Source organism: Lagopus leucura, unplaced genomic scaffold (assembly GCF_019238085.1).
Source record: "Lagopus leucura isolate 7727_CA_CO unplaced genomic scaffold, USGS_WTPT01 Super-Scaffold_100026, whole genome shotgun sequence".
Lineage (NCBI taxonomy): Eukaryota > Metazoa > Chordata > Aves > Galliformes > Phasianidae > Lagopus > Lagopus leucura.
In genome coordinates this window covers 5,384,452-5,400,629 of record NW_024962277.1, presented here as the reverse complement: position 1 = coordinate 5,400,629, position 16,178 = coordinate 5,384,452, and the positions used below count along the sequence as shown (strand labels likewise).

At 39.4% G+C, this 16,178-nt stretch overlaps 1 long non-coding RNA gene across 1 annotated transcript; it reads left to right on the top strand.

The window, feature by feature from the left end:
- The first annotated feature begins 420 nt into the window (after positions 1-420).
- LOC122184859 lies at positions 421-15,212 on the top strand. The gene is made up of 3 exons (XR_006180664.1): positions 421-438; positions 14,333-14,443; positions 15,170-15,212. It is a non-coding gene; the product is annotated as an uncharacterized LOC122184859 (long non-coding RNA).
- Positions 15,213-16,178: the final 966 nt, after the last annotated feature.

Below are 16,178 nucleotides of genomic sequence, written 5' to 3'. Positions count from 1 at the left end.
GCTATTTAGATCATTCTAACTCAGATTTCTCACCTCGTGGCATTACCTGTTTTGCAAGCCAAGAGAGTACACACAGGCAGCCGCCATGACTGCTGATGTGCAGTCTCTGAAATGAGGTGATTTGGTTTTGAGTTTGAGATCTGGCTTTATTTTTATGACTAACTGAATATGTTTTCTGCTTCTGACCTATCTGCCATGCTATCAGCATTCAGTGGGGTATGGGAACTGTTGATCACGGCCTGAACCTCTGATTGACCACCTGAGGTGAGCGATGAGTCAGCTGCAGGAGCACAGGTGAAGGCAATCATCTGTGGTACTGGAAGGGGTGCAGGCTGGCTGCACCTCTCCTGGATCCCATTTAAGGGCTGACTGCCCCTGAGGAAGGGTCTCTTTCTAGAGACTGCTCCTTGTGGAGTTTACTGTGAGCCTATGACGCTGGTGAGCATTTCCATTTATTCTGATTATCTTTCCACTGTGATAATCTTACTAAACCCAACCTCTGTGTGTTGATTGTACAAGTGGTTGCCTGGGAGAGATCTTAGCTGTTAGCATCTGTTGCAGTTCTCTCTCTGTCCTCTGCCATCCTTCTGTTTTTTGTTTTTTTTTTTTTTAATGTGCTCATTCCTTTTCTATTTCCTTGTGGAAACATTGAACTGTCTGGGACAGCAGACTTGCTTATTTCCGGTTGGAGCCTTCTGCCATTAGAAAAGCATTAAAAGAGCATGAAACTCTCACACTCTTTGCTCAGAATTTCTCACATTCCATGCAAGGACCACAAAAGCCTCTGGTAGTTACTTCACAGCCTGTCTTCCACTGAAAGATATTGAAACTTTTAGATGTATAGAAGTGTTGGTTGGGTTTTTTTGGTAATCTCTGTAATGTGCAGGAATTCTTTTAATTCTCCTTGAATCTCCACATAGCCATAATCCTGCTTCAGATGGAAACACGGTTCAGTTAGAAAAGGAGGTGGATTTAACAGAACTTACCTCTGTTCATGAAGTGCAAGAATTGCCCCTGTTTCATCACAGGGGACTGCCTGAAGCTCCCTGGTAGCAATCTCTACACTTTTAATTGGGATCTGTCTTTGTTATTTTGGAAAAAAATCAGCTTTCTGAGAGAGTGATCCCCAGAAAAGCCTGACAGAGGCTTAGTTTTAATTGGAAGTCTTGGTAAATTGGTAAAATTGAAGCATTCATTCCCATTTTTCTGTAATACTGTGTGTGTTTGTTTGTTTGTTTTCTGCAGAGTTTACAATATTGTGTTCATAACAAGAAGCATTTCTCTGTTCAAATTGTATTGTGCTTTTTCAGAGGAAGGTGTAGGGCAGCCACTGAAATACACGAGGTGGATTTTGTGCATCTCATGGTGCCTCTGAGGGTTTATTTTTGCTGCATTTCTTTTAGAGCAATGCAATGTAAATAGGAAGAAGGATGTAATCATTGGGAATTCCTCTAAGATATAACATGTACTATTTGGAGTTTTCATAAGTCATTGTCCTGGTTTTGGCTTGGATAAAGTTATTTTCCTTCATGGTGTGCTCTTGTTCTTTGGATTTAGGATGAGAATTAAGTTGATAAAAACTGATGTTTTGGTTGTTGCAAAGCAGTGCTTACACTTGGTTGAGGGCTCATGGCTCCTCATGCTGCCCTGCCAGCCAGCAGGAGGGACAGAACCAGGACAGCCAGCCCAACCTGGACACAAGGGTATCCCATGCCATATGGCATGGTGCTCAGCAATGAAACAGGAGGGGTTGGCTGTCATTATACCTGAAGTTTGCTTGTTTGTTATAAATACATACCATTGGTCAATTTCTCTCATTAAAATGTGTGGTAAAACTGATGAGGAGCAGAGTTACGTGTGTATTAAGAGTACTGATTGCTTGCAGAAATCACCTGCAAGTTACAGGTATATAAGGAAAGGAGCTAGCAAAGTAAGTGGGTAGTGCTACAGCAATTCCTTATTTTTCTCTCATTCCCGCTTTGCCTGTGCTTGCCATACAGGCTTCTTGGCAGCTTCTGTGTCCAATGGTAACTTCTGGGTTTCTAGCATAATCTTACAATTGGCTCTTCCTTCTTGCTGAAAGTGTTGTAGAGCTAAAAGGTTGAAATAAGAACAGACTAACATTTGGAACAGCGTACTTCCATGAAATGCAGAGAGGAAGGTGGATCATAATGTTTGAAGAGAGATAGAGGACACAATATTTTAATGTAGAGAAGTGTGAGAGAAGAGGGATGCGATGCATAAGGCAGGCTGCAGGTGGTTAATAGAGCTGTAGGAAGAAGGAGGGGCGTCGGAAGCTGGGAATTTTATGATATAGATTATGAAAGTCTAGCAGTCACCACTAAAACAAGTTATGGACATTAGTGCAGAGTGTCTGATGTTTATGGAAGTGGTATGATTGGGTAGAGAGGATTCCCTTAATTTTTTCTTTTTCTGTTTATGCATTGTGCTGCAATTTGTTTTGCTTTACTACTTTAAAATTCCTATCAGGGTAACTCTGGAGTAGTAATTTTATCTTTATCATGGGAGTCATGCTGTTGAGTAACTTAAATGTGAAATGTAGCTCTGGAGACAAAAGCTCATTTTGAACCTACAGGTGTAGAAATGTATGGAAAGATCCATTTATTGTACAAGGTTGCTTGTGCCTTATGACAAATCTCAGCTAGGTTTTATGCTTCTACGTATTCATTGTGAATATTAAAGTTTAAGTATTCTGACAATCCAGTGAAAGACATAAGTGATGCAAGGAACAGCATTTTTCAGTAGGAGGAATGCAGTTAATTTCACCTCTTGCAAAACAGCCGAACTTTCGGAATGAGTTTGTGGATTCCATCGAGGTTGTAGCGAATAAAATTTCATAATTTACTTTAGTTTGGTGGGAAGAGGGTTTCATCCATGCATATGGGGCACCTCGCTGTCTGCTTTGCAAGTTCCGTCTTCATTCCTGTAATAAAGGTAAGAAAATCCAGTAGGTGTTATTACTCACACTGCCTACTGCATCTAAAATGGAATGCACAAAACTATTTTGTGCCCTGTTTACTCTTTCTGGACTTGCAGTAGTATAATAACAGTAGATTAAATGATGCTCAGTGCAGTCATCAAATTTCAAACTGTGGCTGTTGGATCATCTTCCCTGGTTTTCATCTGCTGTGTACTTCATAGACAGGCTTGAGTGAGGGCTACTTCCAACGCAAATTGTAATCACTAGAAATAGTCATTCCTTTGGAATCTGCACATTTTTATTTCCATGCGAGATGCAATTTAATCATTAAGGGAATTTTTTTTAGCGCCAGCGCAGCATACCTTTATAGGAGGAAGTTGACCCCAATTTTGTAAGCGGGTGTTTATGAAGTCAAAGGTGGACTCTTAAACAGACTTAGAAGCTGGGCCAGCAGCAGAATGCCCGATCTGGCACACACAGGAGAAATTATCCACGATTAAAGAGTTTCTGATTAATATGGCTTATGTGCCAAAACTGCACATGCAGCGTATGATCTCAATTAGAGTGAAACCTAATTCTTCAAGGCTAAGCTCCAGATTCATTCTGTAATTTCTTCTTTGTTTAACTTGGACATTTTCTGACAACAGGATCTAAAAGAAACGTGGGGGAATGGGGCAGTAACCCCCTAACCATTATAAACTGCAGTTTTGTTGAAAACATCGTTCTCAAGGTATTGCTCTGAATACCTCGACTATTGGGTTTTTAGAGGAGTTGTTGTGCATTCCTCTCGGGCGCTGCCATTTAGTATTGCTAATGGAGCTGTAACAGTTTTTGGGAAAGAATGAATACTCGTGTGCAGGTTTTCTGCTTAAAAAGTAACTCCTGCCAAAGAAAACTGCTTGAAGGTGGAAAGGAATAAGTATATAATCACGCCACTGTCATTACCTCTGATATTAAGAAAGTAGGAAATGTCAAAGGTCTGTAAGAAAAATAAGTCCAGGTTTAATGAGTCTGCTGGAGGGGAATTATCAACATTAATCATTTAGCCAGTGGACTAACATAGCTGGCATCAATAGAATAACTTTTTCCATCCTGTTTTAATACACAGCAGTTGCTCTAGCTTGTTTCTGGGACTGCTTTTTTTTAACCACTAATCCCAAAACATCCTGGAAACACAAACTCTAATGAGCTAGTATCATCGCATTTTAAGTGCTGTTCCAAACCAATATTAGAACTACTTAGAGGGAATTCGGCCGTCAGGCTCCTCGTGTGTGGGAAAGGAGGGGTTCCGGACCCAAGAGGACCCGAGCACGGAGCTGCACGGCGACTACAGGAGACGGGTACAGCTCTGTGCCTGCGGGGAGCGGGCCGAATACGGAATTAATGCCGTTCCCTGGCGTGAAGCGGTCTTTTCCTAACGAAAGGCTACGCTTCGGTCTAGCAATCTAGAGAAAAGGGTCCTTTCTGGAAGAGAAGGAGCCGTTAGCATCACAGCACCGGCCAAACCCTAACTCCATTTCAGATGTCAAATCAGGTTTTGCACGGTGCACCTGAACCTCCTCCATTCATTACGGCCCCGCAGGGCCGGCTCAGCCCGGGAGCTCCTCGCAGCCCTCCCGCTCCTGAGCGGAGGGGCGCGAGCGGGGCGGGGGCTCGCCGTGCGCTGTGCCCATCAGGGGGCGCCCGAGAGCAGCGCTGCGCAGCGCGGCTATGGGGCGATGGAGCAGCGCCGGGCGCCTGCGGCTCTGCGGGATTTTTGGCTTCTCTTTTTAACGGATTGTCGTGTGTTAAGGAAGAGAAGGTGTCTGTAATTTAGCACAGGGCAAAATCTGAAGCGCGGTATGGAAGAGGTTGTTGAAAAGTTGATTTGAGGTCTAAGTTTTCTCTGACAGAGCTGTCGGTTGCTTTGCAAAGAAGTCGCATGTTGCAATGTTTTCTATTTCAGTTTTTGTTTTAAATAAATAAGGAGGAATCTAAAACTTGTCGTTGAAAGGAATCTGATGAAGTTACAGAAGGATGCTGTCACGAAGTCCAGTCTAACGCTGGACAGAGGAATCAACGCCTTGGTGGCTGTGCAAAATGCGTGCCTTGAGAGCAGCACGTGTGCTTCCTCAGTGCTGTAGTTGAAGGAGAAGAGTATTTTACCTGGTAAGCTAAGAGTGGCACTGAGCCACATTGCGGTGAACAGCCCAGCAATAGATGCTCTGTGACTTTCAGTAACTGGGAGGAATCCATTGCTGCTTCTGAAATAATTTTGCATCTTGAAGCGACTCCTTTTCTTACTCTGATCAGCAGTGGCTTCAGTGGACAGCTTTCCATTGACATCAGAGAGCAAGTATTTACACGCTCTCTTTCTCCTGTAGCATTGTAAGATCAGATGCACTCGCATTCCGTGGTAACAGAATAACCCCTGTGGCTTCTGCGTGGCTTTGGCAGATATTTTCTGTGAAATGGAATCCATATGCTGGAGTGACCCTTAATGAAACCCTTTCTCTAATTGCTGTATTAAGCTCACTATTTCCTTGTCACTGTTTACACTTTTAAATCTATAATATATTCTAAATTAAGCATGTTTGAATGATAGCATTCTGATTTAATTATAGACATTATCGTTGATTAGGCCAGACAATCTAAACAGCACATCAGCTTTTCTGGAACAACTTCATGAGCGCAGCCAAGCAGCTAAGATTCTTATTCTAATAGAATAAAGACAAGTAAAAGGATTCCATTAAGCAAATTAGAACTTCTGACTCCATAATTTTGCAACATAGTAGTTGTGTTTTCTAGATAATCTCCAGCTAAATAGTTTTCTGCTTAGCTGTTTTTTTCTTAAAATACTTTATTCCTTGTGTAATTTAATTCTTATATCCGTTCTTTATTCTTCCAATTATTCAGCATGCTCGGAATAGAATGAGGGTAGTTAGCACAGTGGAATTCATAATATCACATTTTGTATGGTTTTGTTTTTGACTTGAAACGACGAAAAGGTTCGGTCTGCACTCAACTTCACAAAGCCAGCACAGTAAAGAAAGAAACCATTAGGAAATTAAGTTGGAGGGAATGTGGAGCGAGGACCAGAGTGGAGAGAGCAAACTCATGAGTACCTTTACATGCACAGGAACCTGGGTAATGGCTTCTGAAATCTCTGGTGGTGCGGATTAGAGGTGACTGCATTGGAGATGGAGTGCTGTGAGGCACAGTGTGTTGCTTGTGGGAACTGCAGTTATGGTTAATGCTGCTAATGCACGCTGCATTCTGAAGCAGCTGCAGTTCCTAAAGCAGCCTAATGCAAAATGTGCTGCCCTGTTTTATAAGCCTGATACTGCTGTAGACTCACTTACTGTATAACTCTCTACAGCAATTACAGCACGGTTTAATTTACAAATTGTTATAGCATTTAGCCATTACCAGTACAAAGTAGTTCCTTTCTTTGTGCAATTGAAGCCTAATTATTGTGCCATATGAAACGTTCAGGCATCAGGTAACACTTTATTTTATAGGGAAAAAAATAACCATTTATTTAAATTGTAAAATCTGTTTATTTACAGAGTGGCTGTTCTTGCTCTTCAAGTTTCACAGCAATTACATTGGAAGCCATTCCTGAAAATTTGGGATCTTGTTTCTGAAAAAATAAGTTATTAACAATTGCTTCCTACGCTTGCATAATTGCTTGGCCATTTTTTGTGGGGTTAATATGAAACGTGTTTACAGGTCAGTGATTACAGTTTGTTGTGCCTTCAAGTTTAGAAAAAAATCGGTCGTAAACATTTCCCAGCGAATTGGCTTCGTCTGTCTGTGAGCTTTCTTTTGTTCACATCTTTGGGGCGGTGTGTCAACGTAAGGTTGGAATGCACATTTATGTGGCTTGGAGACAAAGTCCTGGAAGCTTTGCAGAACTTCAGGTGCCTGCTGCAAATCCTTGTGGATGTGACAGCACTGGAATCTGGGGTGGGTGGCAGTGTGTGGGCAGTCATATTTCCCTGCAACCAGAAGGTTTCAAGCAGAACTGTCAGATGATTTCTCACTTGAAAAATGCTTCCTCCTTATGTGAGTCTTAGTTCTATACTTCTGTCCATGCATGTAACATGACATATGTCTCACTGCATAAAGGACCTGTGTTCAGGGTATAGGCTTGTACGTAGGCTCTTACAAAATAATGCATTAAAAAGTTAAAGCTGCCCATTATGAAACTTGGGCTATTTACATAAGAACAAACTTCCTGAAATTAAAGGTTTCTGAGTATCTTTTTTTTTTTTTTTTTCTGGTGGGAATTGAGTTGAGCCTACTTTTCTGGTCAGTTGGTAAAACTGTGTGGCAGGAGCTGTGAACTCCTTTATTTCTCATGAAATTTTTACCTCTGTGACTGTTGTTGTTCCAGCATGTGCTCTGAGTGCCGTTAGTGTGCAGCCTTGGGCTTAAGAGACTAACACAAATTAAGTTAATTTTATACAAATAGCTCTGGCCAGAGAAACTCAGTTTTCCAGAATTGAGACCACTGACTGTAAAAAGGTGTTTAATTACAGTATGTCATTAATTAACCCCAGTATTTCTGTCAAAAACATTCCCTTTCTAAGCACCTCATACTCTTTGATTTTTGCAGTTAGCAGAAAATGTAACTCTTATTCTTTTTGTCTGGTAGATTCTCATAGTGATTTTGATACTGTGAATTCATCAGTTCTATATTATCTGCATGCTGTTTCACCATCAGTATTCCATCCTCTGTGGCATTGCAGCCAAATTCCCTCTCCAGTGGCATACTCAGATGAAAAACAAATCCAAATCTGGAGTTGCTTGAAAGCCTGCTATGATCTGCATATTTCCAGCTGGACAGATGACTTTCTGCCACAGAAGTCAAGTGAATTTAAGTGTGCGTAATCAAAGACCTCATTGGCATTTGGTCTGTCCTTGTGCTGTTCTTTCTCCATGCCCTATTTGACTGTTTATTTGGCAGTTCACTTCAGTTTTTGAACTTTTTCTATGGTTTCCTCCACCCACTACCTTTTCAGTGTTTGGAAGTTGTTTCTGTCCTTATCATATATTCCTTCCCAAGACATCATGTTGCTATTTTTTTTTTTCCTTCATCTTATCTTTCTACTCATGCACTTCTCTCTCTTACCGCAGGTTTTCTGCTTCCTAATTTTACATCAATTTTATTTAGTAAAATTGAAATTTACTTCAGTTGCTTCTGCACGATCAAAGCCTACTGGGATAAGGATACAGTATAATAAAAATGAATGTTATTTTTTTTATATCAGCTAGTAAGACCTGATCATACAATGGCCTGGATTGAGAAGGACCTCAAAGATCATCTAGTTTTGACCCCCCTGCCACATGCAGGGTTGCCAACTGCTAGACCAGGCTGTCCAGAGCCACATCCAGCCTTGAATGATCTAGAAATGATCTAGAAATTTCTGATCTAGAAATGTAGGTGTTCAGACATGCCTAATAGTTTCTTTTTTTTCTCAATCTAGTTTCTTTTTGTGTATGTAAATATATTGTTGGGAAGGAGAGATTCAATCAACAGATCTAAAAACAAACAGGACTTGTAGGGTTTGTCTTCTCTCTACATATGGGCCTCTCTGACTTCCCTTGTTTATACTGTTTTGCCCCATCGGTTGGCTTTCAATGATAGGATTTACCTAGAGAGGTGCTTGCACAAAACAGGAGGCTGAAAGGCAGAATAGTGAGCAGGGTCAGCGTCACAGATGAGGTGCAGTGGGTGCGTCCAGCTGCTCCCATGAATGGGTTACAGAGCTGAGCAGCATAGAAATCAAGTACCTTTTCAAAACGTTTTCTAACTGAGAATTTGAATATAAATTCTCTGCTAGAGGTAAAATGTTTTTATAATGAAAGTCTGTGCCTCCTGTAACTTGGAGTTTGTGTTGCTTCTCGTGACAATAAGGTTTGCTGTTGTCCAGTCTAGATGTCTTGGATTGTGAGGTAACTTTATTCAGTTCCTGTTGATTGGGCAATGGGAGTTACAAGGGACTGTACTACTTCTTTCCTTTGAAGTTTTCTTGATCAGTAATCAAATCCATGTACGGTGATTTATTGGCTTTCTGACCATTCAGTATGGCTTCTCTGACTGCTTAAATTTAACTTCTCGTACTTCATTATGTCTTCAGTGTTCTCTGTGTATTCATTCTTATTTGAGATTCTTGGGGTTGAGACAGAATTTGAGTAGGGTTCCTGGTTAAACAAGCAAACAAATTGTTATGTCTTTGTGTCTTAACTTTTCCTTTCCTAAAATACAACTTTTGTGAAACTTCTCTCTTTAGTTTTGTTTTCAAGATTTGGCCCTATCTCTAGCCATCTTATCACAGAACATGCTCCTTTATGAAATATTGTTCCTGCTGGTGAAAATAAGAGATAATCCTCTGTCAGAGAGGTGAAAAATATGGCCCTGAAAATATCCAGCACACAGGATTATGTCCTTTTTTGTACCTGGGGATTGCACTCTACTTTCAGTTCCTTCTTTGTCTTTAGGAGCATGGAATTGGCATCAGTCATGTTGGAACTAAGTCCAGACAGCTCTGACATTGTTGCTGAGAGGCTCTTGATCATGAGCTTTAATGAAGGATGATATTTGCAGCAGTAGCTGATGTGGTTAAATAAATGAGGGAGAAATGTGATCGGATATCTTCCAGAACTTCTGCTCTCTGCCTTGAGTGTGCTGAGGTGGGACTGTGACACTGCCACCTACTTGAAAGAAAAGGATTCATTAATCCTTGACTGGTCCTGTTTTCCAAAGCATGGCTTAAGCCATGGTTTAAGCCAAGTTTCAACTCCATTGCAACTTACCTTTCTGTATCTGCTTTACTGTAGCACGGGATGTTTATAAGCACAGGCATGTCAAAAATCTTGAACAAAAATATTTCAAATTCCTGAATAAAATATTTTTTTTTTAAATGTAGCAGTCTGCTAAGCGTTAGGCTTTGTGTTTATGTGTTGAAAATGTTGCAAAGAACAAGATGTACTAATGATGTAGCTAAAGCTGGTCTGTAAACTGCATTTTTAACAACTGAATGTTAACAATCAGGCATATACTGTAAATACAGCATACATCTGCAAACTGAGGATATACTAGGCTTAATTTCAAATAACAAATATATTTGAGAATTAAGGTCTTCATTATTCCATGCTGTGGGAATAGTGGAAGAAGGACAGGCATTCTTTCTCCTTTCTTTTGGTTTTGATTGGCTGATCTGGAAGGTACTTACATGGCACCTGTACCTACAGACTGCTCACACTCAACGTCTACAATCTTACTGGATCAGCTCTGGTGATTCCTGAGTTCAAATGATTCTGAACGTCCTGATTCTTAGTATTTTAATGAAGAGGGAAGATAATGACATAAGTACAAGATCCAGAAGCCAAGTATAGGGGATACATCAGAAAATTGTGTTTTTTAAGCTAGGAGACAGCAGAATTGTTGAGAATATTGTTTTTCAAACCTATTGGATTTTGAAGCCAACTCCAATTTCTTGCATTATTATCATCAGTATTTTTTGTAAGTAGAGCGGAAAACATTATCTGTCATAATTTTGTCAGTAAATTGAGACCCAGCTAGCACAACCTTGTAAATCTTTGTTGGGTAATGACAGGTTTGCAGAGAAGGGTGGGGGAGGGACGGGCATCATTGTCTGGTCACTAGATCCAGCAGGACTCAGACACTTCAGTGGTCAGTGCTGGGCAAGGACCAGAAGCTTCATAGGTGTAGTGGGCTGGTGATCTTTGCTGCCGCAAACGCCACAAATGATTTTCAGTTAAAATGTTATTTTCAGTTTCCCCTAAAGAGTGTCAAGAAATCTCAAGCTAACAAACTAGAATGTAAAAATATTACAGAGATGTTTTCATGCAAGGTGCAGATTTATGTATTTATTTTGCAGAAAATCAAAGCATCTGTATTTATGGTGTTTACAGCATTCAAGGCGTATTTTTTTTTTCCCCTCCTATGATTTTAAAATGGGTAGCAACAGCGGTGGTTCCCCTTGTTCTGCTCTGTGTGCACAGATGAAGACATAAATGGCAGTGTAACTGAAATCCAACCACACATTCTGTGTCTGGAGCTGAACCTCGCTGTATGGTAAGGAGTCACGAGCTGAGTACCAGCGGTCAGTGCATTCCATCCAGTGTGTAACTTCATACTCCTGCAAGTATAAAAACTGACAAAAACACAACCCTGTTTTGGTACATGTAGAAAATATTCACTGTAAGGGGAAATGAAAATTATTTAGATTAAAGTCAAAACAACAATTTAACATCCCTTTGTGTACACAAACACTCTTCTGAAAGTCACAAATCATAGATGCTTGATGTTCAGAGTCATTTTAAATGCTACTTACCTAAAGCCAGGAGATGAGAAACATGTGGCAGACCTTTTTTGCAAAAGTTCAGGGAGGGGAGGGGGAAACAAGAGGATGTTTGCATCTGCAGGAGGAGGGCCTAAAAATACTCTAAAAGCCGACAGTTCACTTAAATCATTAATCCTACACCGAAGACATTTCCACATTTTAATGGACTGCAATTAAACCCAATATTTCTTAATACGAGTGTCAGGTGTTTTCAGCAGTGATGCAAATGACTGCTTAGTGCTATAATTCTGAAGGGGAAGGCATTTAGACCAGGCTCATTTGAACAGCCAAATATAAACAAGAGCACATAATTCCATCTGCTTTTTGGCAATTTGTTGTTCCTTTTAGGTTCTCTTTTCCCGTTTGTCTTGTGGACACAGTTTGCAGGAAATGTCAGCCCGTGTGATTGATAGCATGAGATTGGATGTACTGACTTCATGCTTTCATAAAGCAAGACAGCTGTTGGGAGAAACTTTCCTTCAGGAGCTGGAAAGGTTTAAATTTTCCATCTCTTTGACTATTTGGCCTGATGAAGGATTGGGTTTTACCAGACAAGTAAATAAAAAGATGGCTAAGATGTACTAGAAGGTCATTCAAATGATCTTTAAATAGCAATTACTGGAGGGGGGTGGAGGGAAAGCCCTCTACATTCTGAGTTGGCCTTAAGTGAGCCCTAAAAAAATTACGCTTGTGTTCTCTCAATTTTTTTAAACATTCTGTAAAACAGACAGTTTCTAATAATGTGATTTTACAATGGAAGCTTGTTACAAGGCAATAGACAAGAAAGTGGTTCAGTTATTCCCCTGGTTTTCAGCTGTGGTTCTGAGACTTTGGATCACCTCCAGAGTTGCTATATACTGCAGCATGCCGATCTGCAGTTCTTTTTTTCTTGCTACACATGATATGTTGGCTTAATTTTTATTTGTTATGGTTTGGTTTTTTTTTTTGATAAATTAACTGTATCATAACGAGCATGTTTTCTTTCCAAAGCAGACAGTAAAAAAGTATGCTGAAAATTGTAGTTAGATTTGTGGTTATGCAAGGCTAGAACCAAAACTCAGGAACTGAAGCCCCTTGATCCAAAATATCAGTGAAAGGCAAATTGATGGTGGTTGATGAGTGGTTTTTCAGTTTGAATCAGGCTCTAAATTATTTTTCAGTCTGCATTTTTTTTAACAATCACAGTCCTGGCTCAAGACCTGTTAATGAGGCCTTCCAAGCTAGTTTGAGCCTATCTGGATTTTGGACTTCTATGAAACTCTACTGGGTATAGCGAAGAAGGTTTGCAAGTCAGTAGCAAATATCACAGCTTTGAACAGAAAACTGTGTGTTCTGTAACACATCTTCAAGATAAACTGTGCGGGATTAGATGGAGGAAGTGTCCTCTTCCTGATGCATGCAGGAGAGACAGGATGAACTGGAGAGTACACAGCATCTCTGTGCCCACCAACTACTTACCAGTGCTGTTGGGTGGCGTGAGCTTGCCCAAATCCTCTCTCATTTTTTGAAATTTAAATGCGAGGCAAAATCCCTAAAGACAATGTGTTTATAGAAACAGTTGTGACTGCAAGACAATTTGCTATTGCAGCAAATCCTAAGAAACCTCAGAGAGAAAAAAAAAAAAAAAAAAAAAAGCATCTCTTAAAATGCTTTAAGAACCAGAGTGAAATAGAAACAGTTACTCCAGGCAGACAAATGGTGACATTAGCTGCTGTGTGGATTAAGTTTTGCAATGCTCTGAGATAAGAGGATACCAAGGAGCAATGTGGGTCACTTCATTTAGATCCAGTAAACATTTCCGTAATCAGTAATCATCTGCAGTGTTTCTTAACCCTGTATGGATCCCTGTAACAATCTAATCACTTACAAAAATACACAGTTTCAACATCGCTAATTAGGATTGTGTAGTACTGGAAAAGAGCCAGCCTATATCCTACACACACAACCAGTTTGTTGAATATTCAAAGAGCTAATTGTTTGTTTACAACTAAATGTTCGTTCTTATTTCTTCCTGTTCTTTCTTCTTCTTTCTTCTGTTTTCCTTTCTTTTTTTTTTTTTTTTTTTGTCTTTTTCTTCTGTCTTTCTTTCCATCTTCCCATTTTCTTCTGCTTATAAATTAGTCTTGAATTTGTCTTTCTATACAAGGTACTGTATTCACTCTTCCAATAAACCCATTTAAACAGGTAGTGTTTCATCACAGAAGAATTTAATGCTTTGCATTTCTTTGTCACATTGTGGCTGAACTATGATAAATAAGGTTCTGGCAGGTCACTACTTATTTTTGAACCACTGCTCTACTAAGTTCTCAAAATTCAGTGCGATCAAAGAGCTGCTTTACTGCTGTTAGTAATACTTTTATAGCATTAGTGCTTTAAGGTCCCAGCTGAGAAGAGGCCCTACAACCCTAGACATTGTACAGACATAGAATAAGAGACAATCCATGTCCCAACATATTCATAATCAACTGGCAAGAGCAGACAAGAGTATGATGTTCAAAAAAATGAAAAATATTAGTGAAAGAGTCTCTAAACCTTTTTTTAATATTCTCTGTCATAAATGCTGGAATATGCTGCCTCTGGAGAAGTTAATTCCATCCATTTGGGTGCTTTAACATAATTTTTAAAACTATTTAGATGTATTTTACATCAGAAATGAAAGTGCTGATAATTTACAAAGTACGTAGGAAACAATTACAAACACTTAGAACTGTTGGTGCTTTTTTCCTAATGATCCTTTTATGTTGTATTTAATATACATCTAAGAAATTTGTAGAAGTTAAAATTCTTATAAGATAACTGAGCATTTTTATTGATTAACCACGCTATTGGATGCCAGTGGAGTATGGATATTTAGTTGTTTCGAATGATGATCAGCAGAAGTAATGTCCTTACTAGTGTATCTTTGTGAATGACAATAGTTGTTCATGCACTCTGAGTGATATTGAAGTATTCAGGTCACAAAATAGGCTCCCAGGAAAAGATGCCTAGAGTTTATGATGCCTATTAAATGTTTTGCATTCTTTTCTTGGCTCCCCAGCTATCTGTCCAACAGCACACTGGAGGATTTCAGTGGAAGTTGCCTCCACCTCATCCCAGCAAAGAAAAATTTTATCTCATGAGACAATCCTTGTTTCACCTGAAAGATTCTGTAGGTCGTTGCATTGAAAGTTATAATTAAGTATTATCAAACTGATGTTTAAAGTTTCTTGTGCATGTTTGCTCTGTGTCTTCATCTTGCAAGAGTATATCAAATTCTTAGTTGAGGTTTTTGGCCTCTAAGAGATGTCAGTGTAAAAGTAATGAACCACTGCTTTATTATTGTGTACATAGGAGGAAGAAACTACGCTTAAGGCTTTTTGTGTCCTATAGAATGTGGAAGCACTGACAACATGTATCCCCTATTTTGGATTTGTTGAGAGCTTACCAAAACAGGCATGAGATCTTACGCATCTTACACCAATATACTTAGAATAAAAGTGGGTATGAGAATATGATGTAAGATATTATAGTTCTGCACTGACCCATGCTAGCTCCCACTTACTATTCATACTGTAACTGTGGGATGGGCTGACTGTAAGAGGTGATAAAATATTGTATTCTTCCAAGTAAGTAGGCATCTGAAACTAAGTTAACCCTTGCAGAAAGTTTAAAGAGGGAAAGATAGAATTTACTGAAATTAATTAGATACAGAGCAGTTGTAATTTGTTAATACTGAGCAGTATTCAGTGAAATCCACAGTTGTAGAAAGTGCTAAGTGTACTTAAGACTTAAGTCTGTGTTTCAAGAAAGAAAAGACTTTCTTGGGTTGCATCATCATACTGCTTTATGTTGTTCCATTCCCAACTGATCTGTGATTGCTGTCTAACCATGGAAGACTCATAGGATTGTTTAAAAAGGCTGAGATTTTTCAACAGAAGCAGCTTACAATTTGGGAAAAAAAAATTGAGGATCTTCACCTTCTGAAGCTTAGCAAGTATGTTTCAAATTGCTCCTATATTTAAGTTGATAGTGAGCTTTATCACTGCACTGCTTTCAGCACTGGGATGAGAATGCTGTAGTTTTCTTAATGGTTCATAGTTCAATTGAAACAAAGGAAATTTATTGTTCTTGGAGATGGACTTCGCTCCAAGCACTGCCAAAACTGTCATAGGCAGTTGACAAACAGAATATAAGAATTAATAGAAAACTGCACAACAGTAGTGTTTGGAGGGCTTCACATGCCTTGGGAATTGCTTGACTTACTGGCTCTAAAAGAAGCTTTCTCTCTTCTGCCTTACTAGGGAGTTGTTGGTTTTCTTCATCAAAACTTCCCAACTTCAGTCAGAACTTTGCCTGAGCAAGAACTGCGTGATCAGTTGATTCCTAAGTTGAGCTTTTCAAATTTAGTTCTTTAATTCTAAGCATTTAGGAAGACAAAGTTGCTGAGGGGATTCCAGAAAAGCCTTGCATGGAAGTGATTTCTGGCACTGGACACCTGATGAAATGTTGCATTCTGAAACAAACAGTTGCATTCCTTAGCATTGGGTTGTATTCAGCCATGTTTCAATATTGATGTGTATCTCTGAAATCCTCTTACATTTCTCCTGCTTTTCAATTCGTTAATGAGTGGATAATGTCATTCTGTGACCACTTAATAAATTACAAGGGTCATGCATTATATAATTAGTAAATCTTCAAATCTTGTTAATTGTCTTACTGCTGTAGAAAAATGTTGCAGGAATCCTCTTAATATGAGAAAACTGTAATGATGTTTCAGGTGTTGTATTGAGAAAATATGAAATTAGTATTTGATCTTTCTAAAAGTTGTGGCAAAACCTGATTTGTGGCCTACTATATTAGCCTTTACTTGCACACATCATCAAGTTAACATAGTAACCTAATAT